The following is a 15946-nucleotide window of genomic DNA, read 5'->3' on the forward strand; positions in this document are numbered from 1 at the left end:
ACCTTACGGACCCACCAAATAATGCCGCTTCCTCGCGGTTCTGTGCTTCCAAAAATACTGTTAGAAAATACTTTGCTTTTGCAGAACCTGTCGGTCTAAGATACTGCCTCGTGCAGGGTGTAACAAATGCCTCCAAACCTTGGGGTCAGTATGATAAGAAAGTGATTTTAACGTGCAGTTGGCAGACACCCACACACCCCACACACACACACGTGTATGCGCACCTGCATGCACACACACACGACGTAATTTTTGCAAGCAACATGGCTGTAAGTAACCTCTCTCGCATGCAAGTAGCCTCTCTCAAATAATTTTGTTAGGGGACCCGACTGTCAAAACCCCTAATCAACCCAACTCTGTACAGTGTATGAATATGGATATTCAAAATCGCTAATCGCTTGAGAATGTAAAGGTCTGCCCCCACATGTAAAGCATGAAGTCATGACACCTACACTTATGTTTACTTATGTTTTCTATTAGAAACCTCTTCTCATTTTCATAAACCTCCCTATTTTGCAGCAGTGTTTTGAAATTTGGCAGCAAGAAGCTCTGGGTGCAGGGGGTCGACTTAGCTACGCTCAAAACTGCCAGAGAAAAAAATTTCCCACTTCGGTTTTGTCAGCAGAGACGACTTAAAACCAGCTACTGAAGTCCCCCACTACCCCACGCCTGCTGCCCGTGCAGCCCTGGCTCTCCACTTCAAGATGAAGTTGGGCTCCAGCCAGCCCTTGGCTGGCAGGCAGCTCTGCCGGCTCACCCAGCCAGCCCTGAAGGAAGCCCAACTGGTAGGGGACACATGCCCCCATTTGGCCACCGCTGATGGCTTCTGCTTGGCTGGCGTGAGCGTGCTGTGCCGGGCTCCTTCTCCACCCAAAGGCCGCACAAACAGAAGGTGATTCCCTGAAGCCACCAAAGTCCCTGTGCCTCAGGCTCAGTTTGAACCACAGAGGGTCTGGCAGACCAAGACGGAGCCTTGCTTGGCTCTGCTGGTGCGAAGGCACGTTTAATTCATTACATCCAGCTCGGACATCTCTTTCCAATGGCTGGTCCACAAGAGATAGCAGTACAATCCTGTGACCTAAGGTACTCGTTTAGGACAGCTGTAAGAGCTTTTTGTCACATAGTGCCGATGGCCAGGAACCCCAAAAACTTGGAGTGCTGTCAATACTATCTGTTTTTAGCACTACACCTAGCAAGTTTCCTTTCTGTATAGAGACCAGTAGAACAGCTAAGGAGATGACAAATAAATGAAAGTGCTATGAAGACTGTGGAGACCCTAAATATGAGAAGAGCGCACCCGAGCTGTCAAAATGGAAGGCATCTCCTCCCTCTTGCTTCCTCCAGCCAGAGGCACAATCCTGCTCCGACCTCTCCCTTCCGACCGTTTCCCCGGGCTTCGGGGCAGCTCCCACCTCCACCTGCTCCTGCTACCACACCAGGCACATGGCGGCACCAGCCGAACCCAGACAACACCAACAAGGACATTTCTCGCCCTAGTGTCTGCTCCACCTCCTGAGCGCAAGCGTTAAGTTTGCCCCTGACACATTTGCATTTACACTTTCACACACACTTGCTTAAGGCCGTTGCCAAATCAAGATGGTGCTCAACCCAGCATTTCTAATGCTGTAAACTCTGCAACCGTTTCCCAGAGTTACTACATTACTATGCACCATGCTTTCAATGAGGCTACTGTAAAGGATGGCGGTACACCAGAGGCAGCTCTCGCCAGCTTTACAGAACCCCAGTAAGACAGAAAGTCCAAATAAACGCAAGTAGAGGACCTGCACTTCAAACATGCAATGCCCTCATCAGTCACAAAAAGTACTGAAATGTAGCCATGTTCTACATGATTAGCTGGTGAAGAACACTTTCGTTCTGTGACCATTGACTTTTTACTAGGTAAAGTAGTGAGTCATGTTTTTCTGCCAAGTATACATGCACCAAGGCGTTTTTTAATATCTTTCACTTTGGAATGCAGGTTAGTGTAAGTTTAAGAGTAGAAAATCTCCTCACTCCACTAAAATTCAAAGTATGTAAAACCACAGCTCTATCAATCATGCCATCTGTGCTAGAAATGCCATTCTTTTCTCTCTTTTTTTTTTTTTTGGCCACAGGACTATTATATCATGTGCAGGTGGTAACATCTAAAAATATATCACAGAAGATATATGTAAAACCAGACGACTCCTTTTCTTGATCAAAACAGTAAGTAGAAATGAACCCATGCTGATCTAGCTCATACCCCTTGGCACTGGAGGTTTTCTCACTAGACCTGCAACCCTTGTGCTGAAACACAGTTTCCAGAAGGGAAGCGCACAGTTCCTCACACCTGTTTTATACCATCAAACCAGATAAAATGGCTTGATCTCTTCCCGGAAGAAAGCAGTTCAGCAGTGGAGCGAGGAGTCAGACGAGCACCATATGGCCAGAACGAAGACAAAAGCGAGGGCCGAACCACCTCTCTCGGCAGCAGCAAGCATTACGTTGGCTCAGCTGTGTTGTCTAATCAAGTATTCTAAATCAATTAAGACTGAAGCCAATTTGTACACATGAATCTTTGTATTTATAAATGAACCTAAATATTCCACAGTAATATTCCATACGGTTTAATTCCTGTAGTACATGGACAGAAACCAAGGACGGGCTGAGCTTATTAGCCATGAAGACATGCAATTCTATCACGCAAATACAAAAAATGAGCAGTGAATGAAAGAACCCCTTCCCGCCCTGTAAAACAATGGTCCCCAATGCAGGAATGTCAGTTAACAGAAGAGGTGCTCTCTCAGTTGTTTGGAACTATCACCAGGTCTGAGCTCCAGCCTGCTGAGGTATTCCTCCAACAACAATATCACAAGAGAATTTATTGACATCAGTCATCTGATAAGACCGCCAGTGTTTGTAAATAATTCTCACACATCTTCCCAGAATACTAAATTCCTCGCAGGTTTTAAAGAAAACAGAAAGCCACTTTTCCTGCCTGGATAGCATTTCCTCAGGTTTTTATTTGGGCAGTGATGCTGGGGGAGAAGCAGGGTGGCTGCAGACACTCACTGAGGTAATTCTCCACACGTACCTACCTTGCCTCGCCGCACAAACGGCTGAGCCACTCGTCATTCAGTGGCCCAGGATGGCGATTTATAGCCTGTTCAAGGCAGACTGGATCTGGCATTGTTTTGCTTTGAAAAGGTGCACTGCAAAGTAAAGCATTTTCAGCAGTGACTCAGCGTTGTGTATTAACAGCCAGCCTAAGCTTATTTGAGACCCTACTGCTGCCATGTGTTGGGGACAGGGGCTGGAGCAGACTGTTGATCTGACTGGAAGCTCACCTCGCAAATGAAGCTATTTTTCAGCTGTGCAGCGGCACGGCAACAGAGCCGACAGCGCCCAGGGAGCAGGAGCGCGGGGCAAGGAGAAGGGGAGGGAGGGCAGGACAGCCCTTCTGGAGCCCCTGCATTTGGATGGACTGGGGTCAACTGCCAACAGGCAGCGGGATGTGGGGTCTAGCGCACAAGTCTTACGAGGAGTGGCTGAAAGAACTGGGGTTGTTTAGCCTGGAGAAAAGGAGGCTGAGGGGAGACCTTATTGCTCTCCACAACTACCTGAAGGGAGGCTGTAGCGAGGTGCACATTGGTCTCTTCTCCCAAGTAAGAAGTGAGATGATGAGAGGAAATGGCCTCAAGTTGTGCCAGGTTTAGATTGGATATTAGGAAAAAATTCTTCACTGAAAGGGTTATCAAACATTGGAACAGGCTGTCCAGGGAAGTGGTTGAGTTGCCATCCCTGGAAGTATTTAAAAGACGGGCAGATGTACTGTTGAGGGACATGGTTTAGTGGTGGACTTGGCAGTGTGAGGTTAACGGTTGGACTCAATGATCTTAAAGGTCTCTTCCAACCAAAACGATTCTATGATTCTATTCTATGATTCCTTTGGCCCACAGGAGGAAGCAGAGGCTGAGAGGCTGCTGAAGGTGTGAAGAACTGGGCTCCACATAAGTCTTTATATCCACCACATGAGCCAAATGGAAAAGAAAACAGTGTTTAGAAGATTCTTTTATACTCATCCTGCACGCACACAAATACTTGTGTGCAAAAAGGAAGAGAATCAGCTCCCAGTATATGCTTTTGATCAAGTTGGAAAGCACAGGGAGGTGAGAAATAGAAAAAGTCACGATAATCTGATTAGCTGTGTAATTAAGGCTAAACTGGGAAATCAATAAGGGAAACTATAAGGAGGATTTTTTCAGCACAGTATGCTGGAGAGAATGGGAAATCTGGTAGAAATCTAATGGGATAAAGTAACAGATGGTAGGTAGACACCCAGGGGACATGGAATATGTTTAAAGATGATACTGGCTAACAGTATGATTAAGAGTATATGCAATATCACAATGCACCGAGTTGAACTAGAATGTAAGTGGCAAGGCCGTAAAACCCCTAATATTCTAGATTAGACTTACATACTTTCATAGACAAGACAAATAGGAAGGAATATTACAAAATGGCTCTACATACCACAAGTATCTGGACTATTTAAGGGAACGGCTCTTGACCTTGTCTTGAGAAACATGGCAAACAACTGTCTACAAATACAATGCAGGATATCACAAAGAGGACAAGCAATTAAATTAATCAGCAAAGATATAACATTAAACAATAGAGTCAACGTACAGAAAAGAAAACTTGAGTTATGTTTATGGAAACAGCTTGGAGAGCAGAACAAGCTACCAGTGGCGCTGTGCAAACCACTGTCATCTGGGCCACCTGAAGCCTACACCTTACAGTACATCCATCTACCAGGCCTCTAAGGGCTCCGGGACAACAACTAGATCAATCCTCATCCATTTTTTCAAACACAAATAAATACATCAGTAACTTCCAACAAAATTTTCCACATAACCCACTGTTCTTCCAGTTGGTACACATGCAGGAGTATGGATTGCAGTCTATAAGCTGAACACACAAACAGGTCAACTCAAGGTGGCCTCTCATGCTCAGGCAGCACTTTCAGTTTTCTCTTGGGTACAATCAAGTTTGCTATACCAGTTTCATGAAACTATGGTGGTCCTGTGCCTTCCAAATATTTGCCAACAGTTAAATAATACCTATAAACAATACAGTCCAGCTGTAGAACTGCTTATGTCTCCATAAAATAAATAAACATTATATATATAAACTCCAGATATATACAGATAGATGGATACATACATACATACAAGAGAGAGTGTTAAATGGAGTAGATGTAAACAAATGATATAAAAAGATATAAACCAACGCTGCATTATTATAAGACAGTTATTTATGTAGATTTATTTTAAAATATGTCTGATTGCATTCATAGCACTGATGAAGAGAACGGTAATGCACTAAACATCATTAAACACTTAAGCTAAAATTCCTCCTTGATCGTACCTTCAGAACTACCTTGATTCCACTTTGCCACCCAGGACAAGAATAACCGCATGACCTGAAGGCCAGAAAATTCTTACTCTGGTATGAGAGCAAACTAAATAAATTCTCCCATGCACAATCCTGCTTTTGGCTCTCCCATCTCTACTAGCACTAATTTAAATTAGGGGACTGGTAGCTTTAGCACTTCAGCTTATATCAATTACCATTATATCATACAAAGCACTCCCTGAAGTAATCAAGAACCAAGCTGCTTATGGAAATAGTGTAAAAAACACACCAGAAATAAAACAGAAGCCAGTACACAGCAGAGACATAACCAGCCCATCTGTAAGAACAAGATTTAAATGGGCAGCTGCATTCTGCATCAGCAGAATTACAGCCATTTCTGTGAATGGTTTTAAGGTGCATAGAGAGGTCACTGTCTTCCGTAGATTGGGTTACTGCAAAGCCAACGGATAATAACTATAGCAAGGAAGCAATTGGGTACCAGACTGCCTTAAAACAGCTGAGGAGAAACAGAATAAGCCAGAATGATGCTGACTCTGATGCAGCTTCAGAGCAGGCATCGTCCTCTAGTTTACTTGCAGCTAGCCCAAGAAAACTTCACAGTGTTTTTACAACCCTAAAATCCACTAAACCAAGCCCCCAAACACAGATTGTTTTATCCTAGTCCAGGAAAATGGTGAGAGGTAATCAGCTTGGGCCCAATTAAATGTGATGTGATGATCCAGCAAGCAGCACACACTTAGGAAGCCGAAGTTGTAACAGCCATCTTAACATTGCTGTGCTTGTGTCTTGTTCTTGGTATCCCACCTAAATGGCTTTTGCAGAGGAACAATGTATTTTGTTTTAAGGATACTTAAACAAGTACACTTGTCATTTAGGACAAGCTTGCTCAACTGAGGAGCCAGCTAAAGTCATTCAGGGCCCACCTTACGCGGACTGAAAGGGCAGATATAGATAGGCTTCCTGGCACTCTTCCATCCTACAATTTCCTACCGCTATTACACTGATGATTCAAATCTAATTTTAACAAGCAAGCAAGCCTTCTGCTGTCAGCAACCATTGTTCCAAGGCAGAAGGAAAATACTTTAAACACATTTTCGTGCCTTTCAACATCTGCATTTTTGTATTGCTTTTGTTCCTGGAGAGGGGCACGGAAAAGGAAAATAAGAGAAGCACTTTCCAAGGTAGGGAGCTAAGATATCAGTGCTGTCACTTACCATTTCCTAAACAAGCCTAATTCTTCCAAACAATACATGGCTAGAAGGGTATTATTAATATAAGAATTAATGCTTTGAACATCTAAAAAACTTGCTACAGTAACAAAGCAAGTTTCAAAACCACATTCCCCTAAGATCACATAATAATAACGGGGTTTGTTTCAAAAATACAAAAACATTTTCCACATTCTTTGGTAAAATTGAGGCCTACACAGCCACGATATTATTATTTTTTTTCAATAACTAACTATATGCGTTTCTTTATAGATAAGTTTGTGTGTAAATGAAACTTCTCCACCAGTTTAGACAGAGCCTAAAAATTTCCTTGATTGTATACTATCTCAGAAGAGGAAAGCACTCACCATGTTTCTAAGTGTTGCATAAGAGATCAGAAAAAGCAAAAGAATTTGAATATTCTTTTACCTATTTTCAGATGGCCTTCAGAACCAAAGTCAAAACAGAATAACGAAGAACTGAGTTCATTTGTTATACAGCAAAAGAAGTCATCCCATATAATGCACATTGGTAGTGAACTGAACTTAATTAGTTCTGAAGATTATTGTAGAAGGAGGACGTAAACATGGTTCCAATACCCAAGGATAAGACAACAAGCACAGAAAGTCCTTCTGACAAAGAAGAAACAGCCCAGTTTGTTCTGAGTTACAGCACAATGAAGTTAGCTATGTGGCACATCCTGCTGTTTATATCATGTGATTTTAATAACTTAAAATAGAAGATTAAAGACATCTGCAGGTCTCCTAAACAAACAAATGCTATAATGTGGTGCTGAAATTTGTAAGGGGCTTCCATTACCTAGAATTCATATCACCAAAGGGTATTTATACATTGGAATGGGAAATACTTAATAGCATTTAACAGTCTTAACAGGTACACAAAACATTACCTGTGTAACACACTGCCTTGTTTTTACAGCCTGAGTAAAATACTGAATGGCAGTAGTCAAAACATGGGGATCAAGTATTGCTGTCCTCTTAGACGGGCATTATGGAATCCGCGCAAGGTATTTAATTTGATCTCTTTGTTTAAGACTGTGGCATTTACATTCATTCACATTCAGCAAGTTATTTGTCTAAAAAAGCTAAGATTCTTTCATTTCTTTTCTGCTCTTCTCCCAAACTCCATTTGTTCTTCTGTAAAATTATTGCCATAAATAAAATGTTGCATTTAGACCAACTGCAATACTGCCAGCCAATTTCACTGCAGATAAAGGTCAAGGAAAGAATTATTAAAAAGAAAATACTTTTTTTTTTCCAAATTATCTATATAAAACATCAGTGCCAAGCATCCAAGCAAACTTTGAACATCAGTCAGTCCTTACTGGGCTCCTAAGTGCACTGTGTGTTTTACCTGCCAGAACAGCAGCACTGGGCAGAAGGCATCATAGAGGTAACTTTTGGAGCAGGACAAATTACTGAACTATTTCTTCAGTTTCTTGCACAGTGACTACTGTGTTGCAGCTGTACTCCAGAAACATAAGACCATCATCTTAGCTAAGTCATCGGTGTGTATGAAAGCCCTAACCTTAACTGAAGGCCCTCATAAGCATGAAGACAAAAAGAGACCAGTACATTATCTAACTGGGTTTCCTCAGTAACACAATTTTTGAAACTCAAACATTGCATTAGATGTAACTTTGAAACATTGAAAGAAATCTGTATTTTAGAAATTAATCTTAACAGGATGTGAAAATTTCAGCTAATGGACAATTCCTCATCTAAATTTCATCAATTTTCCAGTTTTAAAATAGCTATGAATATTGGGGGAATAACAAAATCTGTTTCCTGTTTGAATTCTTCTACCTTTAGCTTATTTCCAATGCATCTTTTTATTCCATAACTTCCAAACAAAAGCCTTCTCATATCATAAATCTTCACACACTTATTACCAGATGATGACCAACTCACAATTTCAGTCTCTATTTAAACGGAATAGATTTTATCAGTTTCTTACCAGAAAGATAAGCTCCTCCAGAACTCCCAAACTCTCTCCCCAACACATCCAAACACTTTGAGCTTCAGGTATGAGTACTGCTCCTCCACATTGTGCCTCCACTGCACCTCCATATTAATTAAGTATCATCCATTCCATATGGATAGTAAATACACCTTTTATTTGTTAGTTTTGCAATCCTACATCAATACATCATATCACTGAATAGTAGACTTACATACAAGCTGTACAGTATGGCCTCAGCACACTTCGAGATACAGAAATGACAACTTCTGAAGGAGCTTTACATATTATGGGGTTACACAGATCAAAACAAAAAGACATCACTTTGCTATTCCTCATTACTATCTTTACAATTGAGTAGCGTAATGTGAAATAATGAACTGAAGAGCACAATAAGAAAACTAACATCTAAAACCACCTGGAGATCTGGAGTAGAGAAACAGGAGAAAAATGCTGGTGTTTTAGTTCAGAACGAGGATGTCCAGAAACAGCTCAACATAGCTTATTCCAGTGACTACAACTGGAGTCGATAACTGCTGGATTTGCTTACAAATTCAGCCAGTGTTTTAGGGACAGGATGCAGGACAGGCTTCTGGAAAAGTAGGCAAATACTTAAGCATGTGTTATTATCATATAGTATTAGCAGAGACACAGCCCTGCACATCTGGCTTTAAAGCACAGGAGATAGTACATCCACTGCTTTTCTCATCGCAGACGTGCACACAAACCACCAGGCTATTTTGGACTGATGCTTAACATTGACTAGACAGAAGTTGCAGAGACAAGAAGGACTTGGGATTTAATGCAATGAAAAGGAAACATAGAAATACAAATGGAAAGTAACAAAGAGATATCACTTGGGAAAATGCAAGATATAACAAGTTTGGTACAAAAAAAAAAAGAGTAATAAGGAAGGAAGGGAAAAAGTGCACTGAGCCATAAATGAATTAAGAGATAGTATGGGCAGGCCAGCTACACAGAATTTTAAAAAAGAAAAGCATCAGAAATCACGCTAACAGAAAAAAAAAAAAACTATATCCTCTATAAATCTAGGAGGGGGTCCTTAAAAAGCAAAAACTTGAAGAACTGACTTTTGAGTAAAGACTGAGAGATACATTTGTGCAGGTAAAAAATGGCAAAGTGGGGCAAAGAGAAAGTGGGGTAATAGTTTACAAATATCCAAAGGAGGAATCTGCATAGCATAGAAAGGAAGACATTTCCTATCCAATATGGAAACTGAAGAAGGAGTAAATGAAAAGACTTTTATTTTTTTTAATGGAAAACATTGAGTGACTAGCAGGGAAGACAAATGGAGGGGAACAACTGCTGGCCTGTGAAAAAACTGCCGGAGGGAATACTGCAAAGCTACTACTGGACAAAATAACAGAAAATGCACTGATGGGAACAGTCCCTATCAGCAAGGAGGAATGCTTCAGATGAGGTAACAGACCACTTCCCAGTCTGCCTATCTGTGCACTGTGCATACCATAACTAAGATGTATTATCTGAAAATTTGTGCTCCCTTTTTAATATAATGCTAATGTACTTTATTACCAATTTTAACAGGCTTTAATAGGAGGAAGCATATATTCAATTATTTTATTACATGCTTTGAATATAAATGGTGAGCATCTGCACTCTAGTTTACTCCTTCCGTCCTCGCTCTCTCATAAAAAAAAAGCGCCAGCACATTTTACAATTCCGAGCGGCCCTCCCCAGCCCAGCTGCTTTCTTGGCTGGTTTGCTGGGATCTATATATCCAATCTAATTATTTTGATTCCCATTTCCAACCCTATCAGTGGTGCAGTGGTGCAAGAAATCAAAATGCCAGTCTCCTGAATGTGTTAGAACCTAAAAGCTAACAGCTACTCATTTGCAGAGGCATCACGGTGTGGCTCAAAGCCCCTGTCATCATGCAATTTATGTTCAGCGTTCTGGATGTGACTCAAGAGGGGTTTCCCAGTGTACCAATACCGAGCATTTCTTATGACATTTCAGATATGCTACAGGTTGTTGCATCATCTTGTTCTGTCACGGCGTAACTAACAAAACCCAGCAATGCCTCAGTTTAGATTTTCTCTCTTTTAAAGGCTTCCTTCATTCCTCCTTCTTTGTTATTTTTCTCTTTGTTTTCTTAAAGGGGAAAAAATGGGATCATACAAGCTTATCTTCCCTTAAGTGATCAGAAGAGACAGTCAGCAATGCTCCTGCCAAAACACCTACTATCCTCTCAAGTCAGGGGGATCACATGTTGCTCACTAGCTGAATTCCCGTGGGGGTCTTTTCCCCGACTATGAGCTTTCCCCCTCTTGAATTACAGTCTTACTTAGATTACTAATGCCTCAGCGCCACCAAAAATATTCCCAATTATTTCCACAGCTTTTACAAACATAACATGATTTGTGTTTAAATGTAAGCGTCACCATTTTACTTTTTATTATGAATATCATATGTTTGGCAAGCTGTCTGACCTTCCTTATGATGATGAATGCCACAGCAAACAATTTGCTGTATCTTTAAAGAAATGGCCAATTCAATTACATTATGCCAGAAGCTTTCAAATCCCTCTCTGCCAAACGTCTTTGCTATATCCTGCCACAGACAGCCCATTTGTATTCCAGCACAGTAGGACACTTGTTTTATTGAAGCATACAGTTCTAGTTAGGTACTATCAACAGAGCACTATTTCAGTTCTCCAGCTCTGTGTTCCTTCCCACCCCCTCTAGCCTCGGTTATTAGGATTTTCAATTTTACTGACCAAACGTGTATGCATTACTAATTACATGCATGTAATCCAGTGGTTATTGACTGCTACAACAAAATACATTAGTGACCAATACAGGAGTTCTTGGCAGCAATGGTTATCATTTTAGTGGATTTAATCATTGCACTTAAAGTGAAGCTTGAGATTCCCTTTGAGATTACACCACTAATTGCTTCTGTTTTGCCAGTTACTGCATGAGCTGGTTTGCAAAAAGGATCACAAAAAATGCTTGCTAAATATCGAAGAGCAGCAAACAGAGGAAGCCTCCTGTAATGAGTGTGCCCCACCCCCAATAAAACCACAGCATCAATTCATTCATACCACAATGCCGATCTCCGATACATATCCCCCTTGTCATCCCTTCGTTCCTTCTCATTTCTTGTTGTTTGGGCAGACAACAGCAATGCAGCTGCATTGCTGTTCACGTGAATTGTGTGACACACTATCATTTATTTATATAGAGAGTGAGAATATTACACTTAAAAAACCCACCCACAAATCAATGTTTCCCCCCCCCTTCTGTGTTTGCAGAGAGGATACTACTTGTTATTCTTATTATGACAGAATGTTTGACTGGTCTTAGACCTTTAAGAAAAAAAAAAAAAAAAAAAACAACCTAGGCAAAGTACATGATTTATTACATGCACAATACCACCATAATAAGCTTCCACTCTCGAGGAATCCCTAAAAACAAACACTCGCCCTCCAAAGGAATTTGTAACATAACATATTGTTCTTTAAAAGCCCACATCTACCTCCAGATCCCCACTAGTGATGAATTACCTAGTTTACAGCCTCATAAAGCAGAAGTGTCTATATATTTTAATGCTGAGGCCAACCACAGGACTTAGGTACCTTTCAAATTTAGTGATATACAACTTTCCAAACACAAATGAAAGGCTCTGTCACTTGCCTTCAGGCAAAACAAGGAGATACAATTTCATCAACATTTTAGGTCTGATCAAAATAAGTTGTCTTTCAAAGACAAAGTGTGGGAGAGGGTTGCAACTACAGTTCTGTTAACAGTCTGTGAACAAGCTATTTTAATAAATACAATTGTTTAAATAAATTTGTTTGGTTCCTCTTTCTTAAAATTTCAGCTACTGAAGCTTTTCATTACTCAAATGCCACTTTCCAAACAATGAAGAACCCCTCTCAAAAATATAAAAAAACAAAAATCCTCAACCAAAAATTTCTCGTAAGATTAAAAAAAACTTTTAGAATTGTCTAGAAAAGAAGTTGAAGAGCTTCATCCTACAGCATCAACAGGGCGTAGCAACAGTACCAGTTGCCTTCACTTCAGCCTCTAAATATGGCACAGACTATTACCTACCAGTCCCTGAAAAAGAACATAATACAGTACACAGTGTTGCGTCATGGATACATTTTATCTTATTATTATCTTATTCACCAGACACAAGAACTGCTACATGCAGGATGCTCTCAAAAACACGGCCAGTTCATTTCCATGCTTAACTGAGAAAATCTTGCCCCAGGGCACTCAATTTCAAATCTGAATGAGAAAATCTGTAGGTGATTCAGTAACTACAATAACCGGCAAATAATAAACTGCATAAAACACCTAAATTAGAGATCAATCATATATTCATAAAGGAATAGACTACACAATTTAATTGGATTATCCCCTGCGCTTAGTTCAATAGTTCTTGACTTCTGCCTTCCTCTAACAAGAATTAAGGATAATTTTCAAGTAAAAGGTAACATTACATTGACACGGTATCTTTGTCAAGGCAGAAGTCACTACAGCTACCAATCCTCAAGCCCAGCAGAATGACCACCTTTCTTTTGTATGGGTAAGCTCCTGTCTCATGTACACAAGCACAAAATTTAAACCATAATTCCCAAAAGACTGCAACTGCACCTAGAATTTCTAGTGCTGCCTTCCAAAAAAAGAAAAGGGGAACAAGATAGGAGAAGAAAATATTCTCAACGTGAACGGCTGAGCTTATGTAGCACCCAAAATACAAAAGGGTCAGGAAATACCTGTCTTTCATCACTGTCAAAAGCAATAGACTAAAATAATGCAGAGTAGGACCGATAACACAGGAAATAAATGAAAACATTTGCTGCACATTAGTATAGAAGTTAAAAGAAACAAGGCAAAAACCTCTCTCAAAGGTCCCTGCTGGATTTAAAATAGAGCCGTTGAGCCAATTTTGATTTCAAAACATGCCATTATCATTTAAGAATACTGAACTTCTCTCTTTTAATAAACCTTACACCTGTTCGCTAGTCCACAGACCTAGTTCCTAAACCCATGCACAATGACTGCAAGTATGGCAAGGCACAATATTTGCAGGAACCAGAACTTCAGTGAGAACTACAAATGCACAAGAAAGCAACCAGTTACTTGTAATACAGTCTCAGGCATTATTTGTGATTCACTACCTAACTTACAAATCAAAAATGATCATGGCAAGTGCTGCCACAATGCATTTCTGAATGAATTAAAAGTCTTATGTGGGTATAGCTCACAAAGCCTGGCATATTTTTAAGTTACATATATAATTCTCTTTAATATCAAAAGCAATGAGAGACTTGTTGGTCTACTACTCTACCACAAAGAGATAAACACAGCAAATTCTATGGCAAAATGAAACACTTTTTTATGCAGTGACGTGACAGATATCAATTTATAAGTTCATGCATTCAGTACAAGAATATGATTAAACCACAGCTCAGATTTGGAATAAAATGCACAAATAACAAGTTTAGACCAGATTAAATCGAAAGACTCCCAGCTGATAAGTAGAGTTTATAAAATTTTATGTAGATACCAGTAAGGATATTCAACTTACTGAAGCCGTCCAAAACTAACCACAATTCTTTTAGCATGATTAATGCCAGCAGGAAGAAAGGCTCCAGCTCTGGGAATTGTTTCAGAAAACTCAATTAACTTGCCCATTATTAAAAATATGTTACCAGTAGAAAGAAGTTTTGTGCTATACTATACTTATCTGCTCATTAATATTACATGCATTTCATATATTAATATGTATGAATAAATAAATATGTTAAATAATACAGCAAAGTAGCTTTTTGACATGTAAAATAATTTGTTGTAACCAGAATAATGCTTGGAGTGCCAGGAAAGGAAGCTAGGTGGGTAACTGAAAAATATTCTTCCTGCCTTGTCAGAAACCTGTGTAGGCTGGGTTTGGGACTGCTTGGGGACCTTCAGATGCCTAAGAATGTCTGCCACATGCCCTGTCAAAGCTGATGAAGAAAAGCTGTCCTTGTGCTATTTGAATGGAAGCTAATCCAACTACTTTAACAGAAGCAAACCCAATCAAGCCAATAGCTTTTGTCTCAAACAACATGAAACGAGCATTTACCCTTTCCAAGACAACCATATTAGGCCACCACAAGGTCATCTTCTCAGCCTTCATCGTCTGATGACCTCATACTTAACCTGACTTCTTCTTTGGACTTCAGTCCTGCTGAATCTCAGTGCCTTATGTTCATAAACTAGCAAGATTAAATTTAAGAAACACAGAGGTTGTTCAAACTCAGAAATTACTCTCAAGATAAATAACTGAAAAGGCAAAACACTAAAATACCAAGAAATCCTGCATATAATCTACGTTTAATTTTATGAAGGCATAAGGGATAGCAATAAAAAGCAAACCTATGGCAAAGCACTAAAGGCTCTATACAACATTCCCCTTAGCTAGCCCTGGTACTTCTAATCTTCAATTCAAAACCCAAGGTATTCTCTCAAGTTACAGATTGCAATTAGGCACAGAGATGCTGAGAAATAACAGTTTTAACATTTTGTAAAGCTGATTCCCAGCTAAGATTTCACTTACTCAGGTGCAAGAACAGTCAAGCTCCCCAGTTTCCCCCAGATTTTCCCTTCAGGCCAGTTTTATCCTTAGGTACCTGTGTACAATAAAAAAAAAACAAAGAAAAAAATAAATTTACATAACTCCTCCTAAGTTCATCTCTTGATTGTATCAACTCTTATGGTCCCAAATTGTCAGCAATTCAAAAATTCAGATATCCAGCTTTTATAAAAGGATTATTTCCCATCAATTTGCTTAATCAAAAGCAAACTCAAAGCTTTTTTTCCCTGCAAAAAGACTGGGTTTTATTTGACCAGTTCTACATATAGACATTTTTTTAGACTCAGCACAACCTGAAATGAAAGAGTTTTCTGTGAGAAACCTCATGTAAATTCAACCTAGTAGAAGGTGGGATTGCATGATTTAGGTATATTTCATCGCTTGTTTTTAGAAGTACAAACAGACAGTGACACAGTTAAGGCTTTGTTAGCCACAGATTTAAGCTACCTTACAACAAGAAAATCCTACATATTCAATTAACGCTTGAAAAAGTGAACGGTTTGTGTACAGGTGCAGTGTCACTTAGTTAAGGAGGAGCTCAAAAAAGAAAGTTGTTCTACTTTGTTCTGGCACTAGTATGAATTAAAGAAACATATTCAGCCATATGGAATCAATTTTTGCAGACATATGGAGCTCCAATTAAATAAGTGTGGCTTTGCCGACACAGAAGTCCACCTGCACATATTCAAATTTTCCAGAATTAGACCACC

The 15946-nt window shown here is 39.9% G+C and overlaps 1 protein-coding gene across 1 annotated transcript in view; it reads right to left on the reverse strand.

Moving 5' to 3' along the window:
- The window catches only part of TBL1X (transducin (beta)-like 1X-linked), a 180474-nt gene that overhangs the window by 124301 nt on the left and 40227 nt on the right, over positions 1-15946 (reverse strand). The window contains exon 2 of the mRNA XM_009885959.1: positions 15201-15273. The gene's annotated coding sequence lies outside the window, so the exon portion shown is untranslated. The remainder of the gene's footprint in view (positions 1-15200; positions 15274-15946) is intronic.

Source organism: Charadrius vociferus, unplaced genomic scaffold, assembly GCF_000708025.1.
Source record: "Charadrius vociferus isolate BGI_N301 unplaced genomic scaffold, ASM70802v2 scaffold105, whole genome shotgun sequence".
NCBI classification, from domain to species: domain Eukaryota; kingdom Metazoa; phylum Chordata; class Aves; order Charadriiformes; family Charadriidae; genus Charadrius; species Charadrius vociferus.